The sequence below is a fragment of the Apium graveolens genome, chromosome 4 (genome assembly GCF_009905375.1).
Source record: "Apium graveolens cultivar Ventura chromosome 4, ASM990537v1, whole genome shotgun sequence".
In the NCBI taxonomy this organism is placed as follows: domain Eukaryota; kingdom Viridiplantae; phylum Streptophyta; class Magnoliopsida; order Apiales; family Apiaceae; genus Apium; species Apium graveolens.
In genome coordinates, this window is record NC_133650.1 from 98,489,869 (window position 1) to 98,503,350 (window position 13,482).

The following is a 13,482-nucleotide window of genomic DNA, read 5'->3' on the forward strand; positions in this document are numbered from 1 at the left end:
ATTTATTTTATAAATTTAATTTAAATAAGTTTATTTAATAAACTTAATTTAAATAAATTTATTTTATAAATTTAACTAAATTAAATTTTAGTAAATAAATTTTTTAATCTAATTATTTTCGGTTTTCAGGCTTTCAGTTTGTTGTTTAGTTATTCACTTCGGCAAAGACTTTTAGCTGCCAGATTTGTAGTTAATTAGCTGCCAATTCCTTGGTTCACATTCAGTGAATGGCAGCTAATTCATTCAAAGTGGTAAACATCACATGCGACTAGTTGGCTTCATCTTGTGCACGAGCCTGAACCTGCCGTGCGTCAATTATTTTAGCAACTGGTAAGCCACGCGCGGGAATGTTTGGCAGCAGTAGCAGGGTAAGAAAACGAGTCGCAGGTTAGCAATATTGGTCGCCAGTTATTTGGAAGGTCGCAAGTTAACCTCATGGGAAATAAGGAGTCGCCAATTAGCACTTATAAATTCCGTAGCCCCGATTTTTATTTTATTTTTTCAGAAAATTTAAAATTCTTAAATTTAATTTTTTCTTAAATAATAATTTACGTTTTATTTTAATTTTTAAGAAAATTCAAAATTCTTGAAAATTAATTTTTTATTTAAATATTTATTTTTGATTAATTTATTTTCTAAGGAATTTAAAAAATTTGGAAATTTAATTTTTTTTTCTTAAATATTAATTTAAGGGTACTCAAAGTATTGGTAGACTCAAGATTCCTCCATGCTACTAAAGTTGATTTTAATCTTTCGAAGAAAGATAATGGTTTTCTAATTCCAATGAAGTTGATTTCAAGGCCTATAGAAGAAAATTGTGGAACTTCCTCAAAGGCTTACTGCATAGGATACCACTGGATTTTCAGATGTAGAAAATGAATGAAATTTCTACGGGTATAATTTTTCTTGAAGATTTTAAGACAACTCTATGATTCCAAATTATATAGTCACACAGTGATTTGTACCAATGCTACATTTATTCGGGAATCAATGAGATCATATAAGCTGGAATTGTGGAGGTCAGAGAGAATAGTGGGGACATACAGACATCTCAGTTACATGCATTAAAGCTGGAATCTCATAACAGAATGTAAGAGTTACTGATAGTTGAATCAGAGGAAGCTCAGGTAGAAGTACTTGAGGAACTGGACGTCAGGGCAGTGTTTCACATGTCAGGGAAGTTTAGTCGCATCAGATTCACAAGGAGTACATAAGTTATATCCAAGGATTAAGCCTATATATTCTGAAGCAGAGACTTTTACAGATTCAGTTCATGAGGTGATTACAAGACTGAGATTGGGACGTAAACAAGATTTGATAGCTACAGTTATGACAAGATATATGTGTCAAGTAACTATAATGGGTTTTGCTACAACATAACAAGAAGCTTGACAAACAAGGATGAGTATGGATTCAGTTGAAAAGATGTGACAAAGGTGAAATATTTTCTTAGTGAAGCAGCCAGTCAAAACTTATAGTGAATCGGGAAAGAGTTGGGATGGATCAGATGACGAGAAGGAAGATCATGAATATCTTGCTTTCATACCAATATCTGAAGATGGTCCAACTCACATATCTCAGGTTTCAATTTCTAGAACCACTGCAATATTTTGCTCTTAATATTCAATGCATGATAAGATCTTAGTGTTTAAATGTTTAACACTCGTACAAGCATCTGAAGATGGTCCAACTCACATATCTCAGGTTTCAATTTCTAGAACCACTGCAATATTTTGATCTTAGTATTCAATGCATGATAAGATCTTAGTGTTTAAATGTTTAACACTCGCACAAGCATGATAGCATCACACATAGATAATGCTGAACTAGTTCACTAGATCATTTTTATGGTAACTAGGATTGATGTTTAACTTGTGCATGGTACTTTAGATGATCTTAAATATGTGTTTGAATATTTTTTGAACATGACTAATTGCTTTAATGAGATATATGTTTTCCAGCACTTAAGACCTTTGTTTATGCTTATCTCTATCTTATTACATTATAATTTATTTATTTGATCTGAATTGTTTGTTAAGATGTGTTAGTTTATAATTGAATTGAGACATTTAGATGAGATACATCAACATGATTGGACTAGATAATTAGTGATTTATTTTTTAATTCTATTTGTTCCATATCATGCATGTCTTGCTTAATTCTTATGTGTAATGTTTCAGAATGAATGCCATGTATTCTTAATACAGTGCTTGCTTACTTTTATGCCATGAATGCATCTCTTATTACTTGCATTAATTGTAGAAAAAGCATGTTTAGGATTACAATAGGGCAAAGACTGCTAGTCCTCCTTATGTAAGGTTGGAACCATTTTTCCTAGCCTAGAGACAAATGTGTCAAGGGTATTAACATGGAGAAAATGGTCAGTCAAAGATAAGAATTAGCATGATAAGGATGCAACTATTGTTATCTATGTTTATAATAATATCTCTAATCCATCTGGACCCAAACTGATAAGTTGGGTACCAAGAACTGTTAATTCATTTGTGAGTGCAGGACATAACATGTTAATTGATTCATATGTATTCTTGGTAATTCATACTCAAGGCATATGATCAAATAAAGAGCCTCACAATCAAATGTGATCAACAAAATCTATTCCGTCAATAATCTTTGGAGATGACAATAAAGGTTTTCATCACGGGATAAGTTATGTAGAAAAAGGGATGTCATCATGGATTCAATAATTGGTATCACTGGTAACAACTACTCATTGGAGTCATTGATAACAATAGAAGCATCTTTCTTGCTGAAGAATCAAGGCACAAATTTTCTTATCAGATAGTTTTGCATCAAAGGACAAAATGTCAATTCGATGAAGGGGTTAGTGTCTCATCTGAAGCAGGAAGGTTGAGAAGCTTGCTCTTGTTAGAGTAAGGAAAAGATATGCTCGTAGCTGAACTGGAATCTCAGGAATGGTGAAGTCAATGGTTTCTACTATAAAGCTTCATCTGATGAAAATTTAGTAATGCCATTAGAAGCTCTCACCCTTGAACATCAACACAAGGAACTCTTTTGTAAAAAGGGTTTAGTGAGAGGACTGCCTCATCTGGAATTCAGAAGGATGACAAACGTGAGGCATGTCAGGAAGAAAAGTCAAAGACAACATCACGTTAAAGTAAAGATATACCTCAGTGATGGTTGATGACTACTCTTAATACAAAGTTGTTGTTCGTGCATTCTCAAGACAAGACGTCACAGATGGTGATTGGTCATATCAGAAGATCTAGCTGGAAGAACCTGTAAAAGAAATGATCTTGTGGTCAGGTAATGGGACTGAATTCAAGAAGCAGTTCTAATTAATATATGTAACATTAACAATATTCTGAGACATATTCAGCACTAGGATCTTCGTGTCAAAATGGAGTGGTACAAAGGAAGAACCGGAACTTGATTAAAGCAACAAGGACAATGTTAAGCTAATCAAGACTTTCTAAATACCAAAGGGCTGAAGCAATCAACACAGTTTGCAACAAGTAAGATCAAGCCTTAATCTGGATGTACACATGAAGACCACTAATGAGTTAATGGCCAACAGAAGCAAATACCGGATAACCTGAAAGTGTTTGGAGAGAATGTTCTACAGAAGCAAACAATGAAATGTTTTCAGTTGTTTGAAGATCTTGGCATTTACAGCTAAGACTAGTAAGGATATTCTTCATGGCTACTCAGTGGAATCTACAACCTACAGGGCATTTGTGGTTGATCAACAGAAGATGATTGAAAGTCTAAGTGCATAGTTCAACAATTCCATGCTCCAAGCTATTATATGAGAAATTAATGGTATTGATAATTCATATCCAAGCAATGGAATGGCAGTGTATAACAAAACTCATTATTGCAATGAAGTCAGTCAGCAAGGGTAAGGATTTTCAGGAAATCCCAACAACAGCTTAGGGGAGCAATAGAAGGATCAACTAATCAGACTCAACACCACATTGAAAATTAGAGGACACTAAAGAACATAATTGTTGAGACAAAGGGTTTGATGTCAATATTATTCTCAGAGTCTAGTTCTTAAAGTGATCCAGATGGTGAAGTAATGATTAGCAGGGCTACTGAGTATGAATGATTATTTCTCTAGTTTTCTATCTGAAGAAGAAACTAAGAAAGTTACAGAAGCTCTGATAGATCCGGATTGATTGAGTGATTGCAAAGCAAGATGAACTCAATCAGTCAACAAGTAGATTGAAGGGAAGCTGGTATCTAAACCAAATGACAATTTTGTAATTGGTACAAGGATAACTAGAAGTCAAAATTGGATGACAATGGCATTGTTACGAGGAACAAGGCCAAACTGGATGCTAGGTTATTATCAAGAAGCAGTATCTAACAAAAAGCACCAGTGACGAGACTTGAGGATATTACGATATATCAGACACCTGATGCACGTTTAAACTTGGAATTGGACTCTAGTAGATGTGTACAAGTGCACTCCTGGTTGGTGAGTCAAAGGAAGAAGTCAATGCACAATAGTTCATGAACTTTGCAGTTGCAGATCTATTGGACTTTGCATATCTCTTCTTCACAAGCTCACGTCAGGATGGTATGAAAAGGTATACTACTCAAGAAATCGTCAAGGACATGGTATGGCACTCTAACTGAAATTATAGTTTAATATGAACTAGTAGAATCGTCATACTAATAACTCTCTTATCATTAGGCACGAACATAATGTAATATATATGTGCAGTGATATAATGATAATGTTATATGTTGGTCTACTAACAAAGACTTGTTCAAGATTATTTGCTAAGTAGTTGCAGAGTAGGTATGGAGGATCATGTTGGAAAAGTTGTAATTCTTTTTGGAATCACTTCAAGCAAGCCATTAGAATAATTCTTTTAGGAGATCAAGCAAGCCAAAAGAATAATTCTTTTAGGAGCACAAGTAAACCAAAATAATGATGGCAATACAAGTAAGTTAAGGATCTTTTGAAGATGTAAAATTTGGAAGATTCTGAACATGCCAAGACTACTTACCAACAAGAACCACTAAAGCTTAATCAGTATAACTCGGGTATAATGACAAGCTATAGAGGTATGACAAGCTCACTCTTTTACTCAAATGCTAATAGACAACATGTAATGTTTTCAAGATGCCAATGTGCAAGGTTCCGAGTGGATCCTAGAGAATCCAATCTTATAGCTATTAACAAGATTATTAGATATCTTAAGGGACTACCAACTCTTGGAATAGAGTACCCTAAAGATATTATGCTTAACATGTTTGGCTATATAGATATAGATTACGCAGGTTGTAAAAAAGACAGAAAAAGCATACCTGAAGCTGTCAACTTAGGTTGTAGGGGAAGCATCTCGGGAAGCTGTCAACTTCGTGGAAGAAGATTGATTTCTTGTTATGATAAGAGACAACTTCATATCCAACAACTCTGTGAAACACTATATGACAAGGCACCTTCACACCAGGTATCATTCATTTCGAGAGCATGTCTTTTAGTCAAAGTGTCACTTGCAGAAACACTTAGTAAATTACTTGTTAAAGTTAATTTTTCAAGACTGGTTTGTAAGTGTGGGATACCATTCATTGCATATTAGTTGGAATCCCATCTGTAAGGAATTCTTTATATAAGTTCAAAAGTATTAAATCTTCAATATTTAAAGGACTTGTGAATTTATCAGTAATCCAGTACCTCGTACTTAGTGCTACTATCTTGTTTATCATGATTACAATGTCATATACATTTGTGGTGGTTAAGTATTATAGCATTAAATCTGAATTTTATTTTAATTGATTTAAATTATGATTGTAGACAATTCCATTCCATATCAGTCTCATAATTTAAATTATATTAAAATAATATACGACATAGTTATTTGTATCTTGTACAAATAATTGTGATACTTTTAGTATTAGTGATATTATTTAGAATTTTTGTTCTAAGTAATCAATTCTTATTTCTAAAATCACTAAGATTGAAAGTTGAAGTATTTTCTAAAGTTATGTACGTAAAACTCTCAATATTTTACATGCTTAGAAAGTATTTCTAAAATTACTAATTATCCAAAGAGTGATTGCTATGTGTATAACTTATATATTATATTGGTGATTATTCAAGGATAATTATAAATATTTAAGTGCTAATATCTAATTCATAGATATTTAATATTTATTATTTATTTTAGGTAGTTTGGATTATGGAAATTGAAGCAATTCAATGATTTTATTTGCTCAATAATTCAAACTAACTTAAAATAAATAAGCAGCATGATGGATTATAACTAACTCTGTCAACAATTGATATCTAGTATATTGATTGTAACTTATGTGTTATAAGTTAATTATGAGATTTTGGTTTTAGTGAATTTAGCAAAGTTTACATCTTAAGAATTCACTAAAATCTGAATCATGATTGTAGCATGATTAGTTGTGTACTAATTTTTGACTTATATCAGTTAATGATATTTAGTTAAGATTTTAAATAAACTAATTGTGAAGTATTAGTATGTGTGACATTACTCAGAACTCCTCTAAGTAATCAATGCTAATCCTCAATCACTTATACTGATACAAAAGGTGTAAAAATATTTCTTAAGTGCAACCATGGTAAAAGTAACCATATGTTGTCCACTTAGAATATTTTTTATACTTATTTACAAATTCCTAAATACTTTGATAATAGTTGCAATACTCAATGAATCAAAGTATATGGAACTTAGAATGTGTTTCTAAGATTGCAAACAAGATAATATTGGTTAATGTTGCTTTATTTATCGAACCAATATTGTTAGAAATATTACAGTTGTGAGGAGTTAACAATTGTGTAGAATATAAAATTGAATGCTAACGTCTATTTGATAGATAATTGGTATTAAGTTCATTGATATCTTATTCTAATATATTTGAATTATGATGTTAGACAATTCCATGTCAAATGAGTTTCATGATTTAAATTATGTTAAGTAGGGTGCAACATAATTATTTGTTTCTAAAATACTTGACAAGTATCAGTCAATAATATATTGTTAATATTTTGTTGCAGATAATTGTGAGATTTTAAACTCTAGTGAATTTATATGAGTTGCTATATAAGACAGATTCACTACAATTTCAAATTAGTAGCATAGTCATTCTTATTAAGATTATTTATCAATAAACATATTGTTGGTAATAGTTTTATAAAGATAGATTATTGAGCTTTTGACATGAATGAGAATTGCTTAGACTTTACCCTAAGTGATCAATGCTTTTTAAAAACTCATTCATATTGAAAGACAAAATCTTTCTTTCTCTTCTTGTTACTGCTAGGTCATGAGTCTGTATTTTTTTATATCAAAAATACATGATTATTTATTTTTATGCATAAAAACAGACTTGTGCACTCGAACAGTTTTAGGAGAAAAATCAAACTTCTTTTTACAGTGGTGATCGCTTATTTCATTAAAACCTTTTGAAATCACTATTGTACATCATTTCTCTCAAAAGATTAAATGCATGACTTTTATTCATTATAGATCTTAAATGCATTTTATTTCTATATTATCATATGCTCTGTGATGCAGGTTCAGCCTCCAATGGCCTTCTATCATTGATAGTCATGAGATTGAAAACCCACAACTTATATCCCAGATTGTAAAGACAAACACAGAAACAAAACCAACCAACACTCTCTTACCACTAAAATGAAGTATGAATGAGCGTGAGGGAGAAAGTGCCTTAGTGCACCATATAAGGAAGGTTCTGAAGTCAACCCAGCAGCTCTGTCTCCTACAAAGTTGAGCAGTATTTAAACTAGGGGTGAGCATCGGTCGGTTTGGGAGGTTTGGAGCGTCCGAACCAAACCAAACCGAAATTAGCGGTTTCCCTAAAATCCAATCTGAAACCAAACCGTTATGTGAAAAAACCAAACCAAACCAATCCGTTTAAAACGGTTCGGTTCGGTTTGGTTTCGGTTTAAACCGTTTTTCCTATAAAATAAAATTAGAAATTAAATTAAACTTGAAATTGTAAATAATAATCAAAATTTTGTACCATATTATAGAATTATATTTTCTATTATAATCATATTCAAAAATATATATACATAAAAATAATGACTTTGAAAAATAAAAAAAGGCAAGAAGACGTACGAAAAAAATGCGACCAATTCTTATGCTTTTATTGAAAAAAATAAAAATAGTGAAAATATAACACATAGATGAATATTATATCTTACAATAAAATATATTATGATTAGTTCTTTAATATGTTTTAGTTTACACATATGTTGTACATAATAATTTTATTATTAATTGCACTTTACTAATACATTTAAATATTCGGTTCGGTTTAGTTATATCGATCGGTTTGGAGATAAAAACCGAAACCAAACCGAAAAAATTCGGTTTTTAAAATGCCAACCCGTAACCGAACCAAACCGTTAGTAAACCGTAGAATTCGGTTTGGTCGGTTTGGATTGGGCGGTTTCGGTCGGTTTGGGTAATTTATGCTCAGCCCTAATTTAAACCGAGACAACTGCTAGCTCCCATACATCTTCTCAAAAAGATGTAATGGCTGAAAAGGCACAAAACAGTTACTAGATTCATCCTCTTAACATGGTACGTTTATTGAAATTCGCATGTCATCCAGGGTATCCGATGTAGTGTCACTACCTCAAACATAAACAAATATTGATGTACAAGGATTGGTTACACACACAAAGGAAGAGTTGACGAAAACAAAAGTTTTGACTATTTTACGGTCATATTCGATTGTTCAAGGTTCTTTAATGGAACAATTGCCTTTACAGGTGTTAGGAGAGGATACTGGTCCAATAGCCATATGCCAGTGGTCAGTGTCTACCTCCCCAGGCTTAAATCCCCTGGATGCATCTGCGGATAGTGGATCTGATATAGGTGCAGATCGGCAACTTATTGACAATGATTCAGATATTACCTGATGAGTCACAAGGAAATGTCTTCACAAACATTAGAAGGGAACTTTTATCTTTTTGCTAAATTCTTTGGATCATTATTTACATTCCCAGAGTTCAAATCTGTAACCCTAAAAGGGAAACTAGCAACTTGTAGATTATGACTCAGATTCATCTAAAGAGTCTAACAAGGATGGGGAATTGCAAACTCCCATTGCACCACATGTGACCTCCTTAAGGATGGCTAATGTGATTTTCCTTGCATGTACAACTGGATTTTGGAGCTATGAGAGAAGTGATACACTTTTGAGAATGAGTGTAAACACGAGTGGAGAGAAGAGTGAAACACTTGTGAGGTACATGAAACAGAATCACATACTCACAGTGAGGAAGAAAAAGAAACACCATATCCCATTCCCTATCCCTAAACATGATTCTTGATACTTCGGGTCTCGAATCTATTTATGATTGGAACCTAACACTTAGGAACCTAAAATTTACAGATTGGATTAGAATACTTCGGGACCTAACAAGTTGGGAGCTAACAATTGGTAACAATTGGTGATCTCACAGTTGGGAGGTATAAGGAGTTGAGAATATTGGTTAATAGGATGATCAACAGTAAAGCCATTTTTGAAACATTTAAAGGGACATGGTTGATCAAACTATGACTTGTTATTTCTTTTCCAACCAAGTCAAATATGAGAACTCCTTCAGATAACAACATACATTCCTTCTCTTAGGGGGAGATAAAAGTTTAAGTAATAGTTTGGAGGATTCCTCACTTAAAGGGGAGCAATAGCAGGTAAGAGGAAAAAGATAAAGCACATGTACATCACACAACATCAGAAGAAGTGGATTGGTTCAACATTATTCTTCATAAGAAGAGAAGTTGTTTTCCAAAAAGGGGAGCACTATTGCTTTTTATCTGCGGATCCTATTGTACGGGAGAGGTGGTAAACGTAGGTGATCACTTTAAGCAGTTGACTCTCATAGAGGGAGAAGCAAGCGAGATATGTGCTTCTCAACAGGAACGTGGTTGTACAAAAGAAGCTGCTGATGATAACTTCAAGACTGAGAAGTATTATATGGCAGAGATTTGAAGAACCAAGGAAATGAAGATGAAACTACTTGAAGAACAGTTCAGTGCTAGAGGAACAAGCATATTTCATTTCACTTACTCAAGAAATCTAAAAATGCAGAATTTGATCCAGAAAACCAGTAGCATTATTTACAAGTCCTGGTACTTTACTTTTTCTAGTTGTTAGTTGAGTCATCCTCTCTATTTAATTTGTTTGTTAGGTTTAACAATCAAATAGGGGGAGATTGTTGGTGAGACTACGTAGTTGTATGAACAGTTATGTGATAACTCAACACTAGAACATGACAGGTTAATAATACTACGACTACACAAGAAATCAGAAGAAATGAAGACAAGGCAAATACAAAGAATAAAAAGATTAGAAGAAATCTTGAAATCTGTTTACAAGTCACTGAAAGAAGTTCATTAATATGTTCATGCCTCAGTGAAGAATAAAGGTTAAAGACTTTACGGGTTTCAGAAATGATGAAGATTCAGTGTATAAGTGCTACCAAAAGATTTCAGTGTATTGGCATTGATTGAAGATAGATAGTGTATGAAGTATAGGAATATGAAGAATTTAAGACATGGTATAGATGGAGGTTAAAGAAGACAGCTGCAGTTTTGAAGTTATACTCACTGACAGGAGTTTATTTATATGTTCAAGCGTCGGTGAAGAGCAGTGAATGAAGTATTCAAGATTGTAGTAGCAATAAAGACGTTGTCTAAAGTATCAGAAAGGATTCTGGTGAAAGTACAGTTGTTTATTGACAGTCAGTGTTTGAAGCGATAAAGTTGTTACAAGTTTAACAATGTAATCAAGGCTATAATACGAAGACCTAAATCGGGGTTAGTCGTCTGTGAACTAGACCAGTTGCACTAGGCGTCAACAACTCGTGAAAGGAATCTGGGTATTATTTTTAGAAGAATTTTTAAGTTGAGGAACGTACTTGGATTGAACGTTTATATACTAAAGTACAAGAAGAGGTGCGCGGGGTATACAACTAAACTGCTCTAGAGATTGGCCGAGTTCAAAGTGTAATTATTTAAATAAATAAATTTATTTAATGGACTTTAATATAATTTATTTAATAAACTTAAAATAATTTATTTTATAAACTTTAACTAAGTTTATTTTATAGATCAAATTAGTTTATTTATATAAGTTATATTTAAGTTTATTTTATAAGTTAATTTAGTTATAATTTAAACTTAAATAAAAAGAAAAAGAAAACAAAAAAAGGAAAAAGAAAAGAAAAGAAAAAGAAAAAGAAAAAAGAAGAAGAAGAAAACAAAAAAAGGAAAAAGAAGAAAAATGAAAAAAGAAATTAAAATGAAAAACAAAAGAAACCATACCATATATAGTCGCAAGTTGGTTTTTCAACCAAATGAAGTTAAGTACAAGTTTTGTACTTGTATTAGTAAGTCTCCAGTTAAGTAGTCTTGGTCTCCAGTTGGTTAATAAAGGAAATTAGTTTTTGTTAGGCGCAGTTTAGTTTATCCTGTACTAAAAACCAAGGCAAGGTCGCGGGTTACAAGATATCCCCTAGTCGCAAGTTACTCCTCAGCCACATCGTTGTTGTACAATCAATTAATTTGTGTGGTTCAATTTCAGCCGAATATTTTAATTGATATAAGTCTACACAACAGAAGCAGATGCAATTCACTTGTGTTGTTCATCTTCTCTCCCAAGAGAGCTTGTGAAAAAGAAGTAAGGATTTTAAGAGAAGCTCCGGCATCTTGAATATCCATTTAAGTTCTCACCGGAGTAACGTTATAATGCCTGATTTAATTCTTGTATATTCATAGGGGCATTATAATCGTTACCCGGTAATTAAATCCTTAGACAAAAAAAAGCTAGATCATTGTATAGAATTTAATTTGTTGATCTTTGTAGAAGCTAGGGACTTTGTTGTTCTAGATTGTAGCCGGTTAATTTATTTACCGGAGTGTAGCAAAACCCCTCGAGGATTTATATACGAATATATACTTCCCCTAATATCTTGTGTTCCTTGTTTTATTATTCTAAACACTATTCACCTCAAGAACACGGAACCACTAACCGAACACTAAATTTTATATCCGCAAAAGTTTCGAAAGAATTTTTTAATTTAGTGAGTATCGTATTCACCCCCCCCCCTTTCTACGATACTTCGGGAACTAACAATGTTACATTGCAGCAAAAGATTGTTGTAATCTCTTTATCGAAGAAAAATCTAACGAATTTTTTAGTAAATTATATCTAGAATTTGTTTGACAATTGATACATGGCCCTTAGACCAAAATTTGAGTTTCATGCGTTTTATTGCTCATTTTATCGATGATCGTTAGAATTTGAATAAATAGATCATCAACTTTTATCTTATTATTAGCCACTCTGGAAAAGTAATTTGTAGAGTTGTTGAAAGGTTTCTCAACTATCGAGAATTTTAAAATATGTTCACTATGACAATAAACTACGCAACCGCTAATGATGTCGATCTTGATTACCCAAAAAAATATTTAATCACAGGGAGTATGATATTTTAACAAAATATTTTTCCATGTGAGTTGTGTTGCCCATATTTTGAATTTGGTCGTGAAAGATGGCATGAATGATCATTCAACATCAATTTTGAAATCTCGTATGTATGTAAAGTATGAAAAGTCTCATCCTATTAGGCTACAAAAATTCAAGACAAGTGTTGAGAGAAAAAATTAGATGGTAAACGTCTTGTTTGTTTGGATGTTAAAACTAAATGGAATCGACATATATAATGCATGAGTTTGCTATTAAATTTAAAAAGGCATTTGTAAATTTAATTATGAATGATACCACTCTTAAAAAGAAATTGAAAAGAGTGGGTTGTGACATTACAAATGAAGTTTGGAACAATCATTTCTAAAATGTTTTTATGATGCTACCTTAAATTTTTTATGTTTTCTCTATGTTACTTTTAATAATTATGTTGATACAAATTTTAGTGTTAATTATATACTTTTCTAAAATCTCCATCATGAAGATGAAACTATTTGAATAATGACTTCACATATGAAGTTAAAGTACGACAAATATTGGGGAGGCATTGATAAGATTAATCATTACATATTTATTTTTTTAATTTTAAAACCGATAAAAAAATGATGTACGTTTATTGGATGGTGAAAATATGGTTTGGGGTTGAGAGAGCTTGTATATTGTTTTTACATGTAAATCCCACTTTTTGTTCACTATTTGACTTTTATGATTCCTTTTTCCTTTATTCAGTGAATATGAAAAACCTGGCTATTCAAGTTCTCCCACTAGTTTTTTGTCTAAAATAGAAAGATGTTCAATTTTTCTGAACTAGTGGGTAACACTTTTGAAATGGAAGTAGGGGTGGGGTTAGTGAGAAAAAAATAAATGAAAGAAATTTTTAGAAGAAGCTTACTTAAAATGGAGAAATTTGAAAAAAGTTGGTCATTTAGTGCAATTACTATTATAATAATTAAAATTAACATTTTGATATATATAATATTATTCCTTATAAAC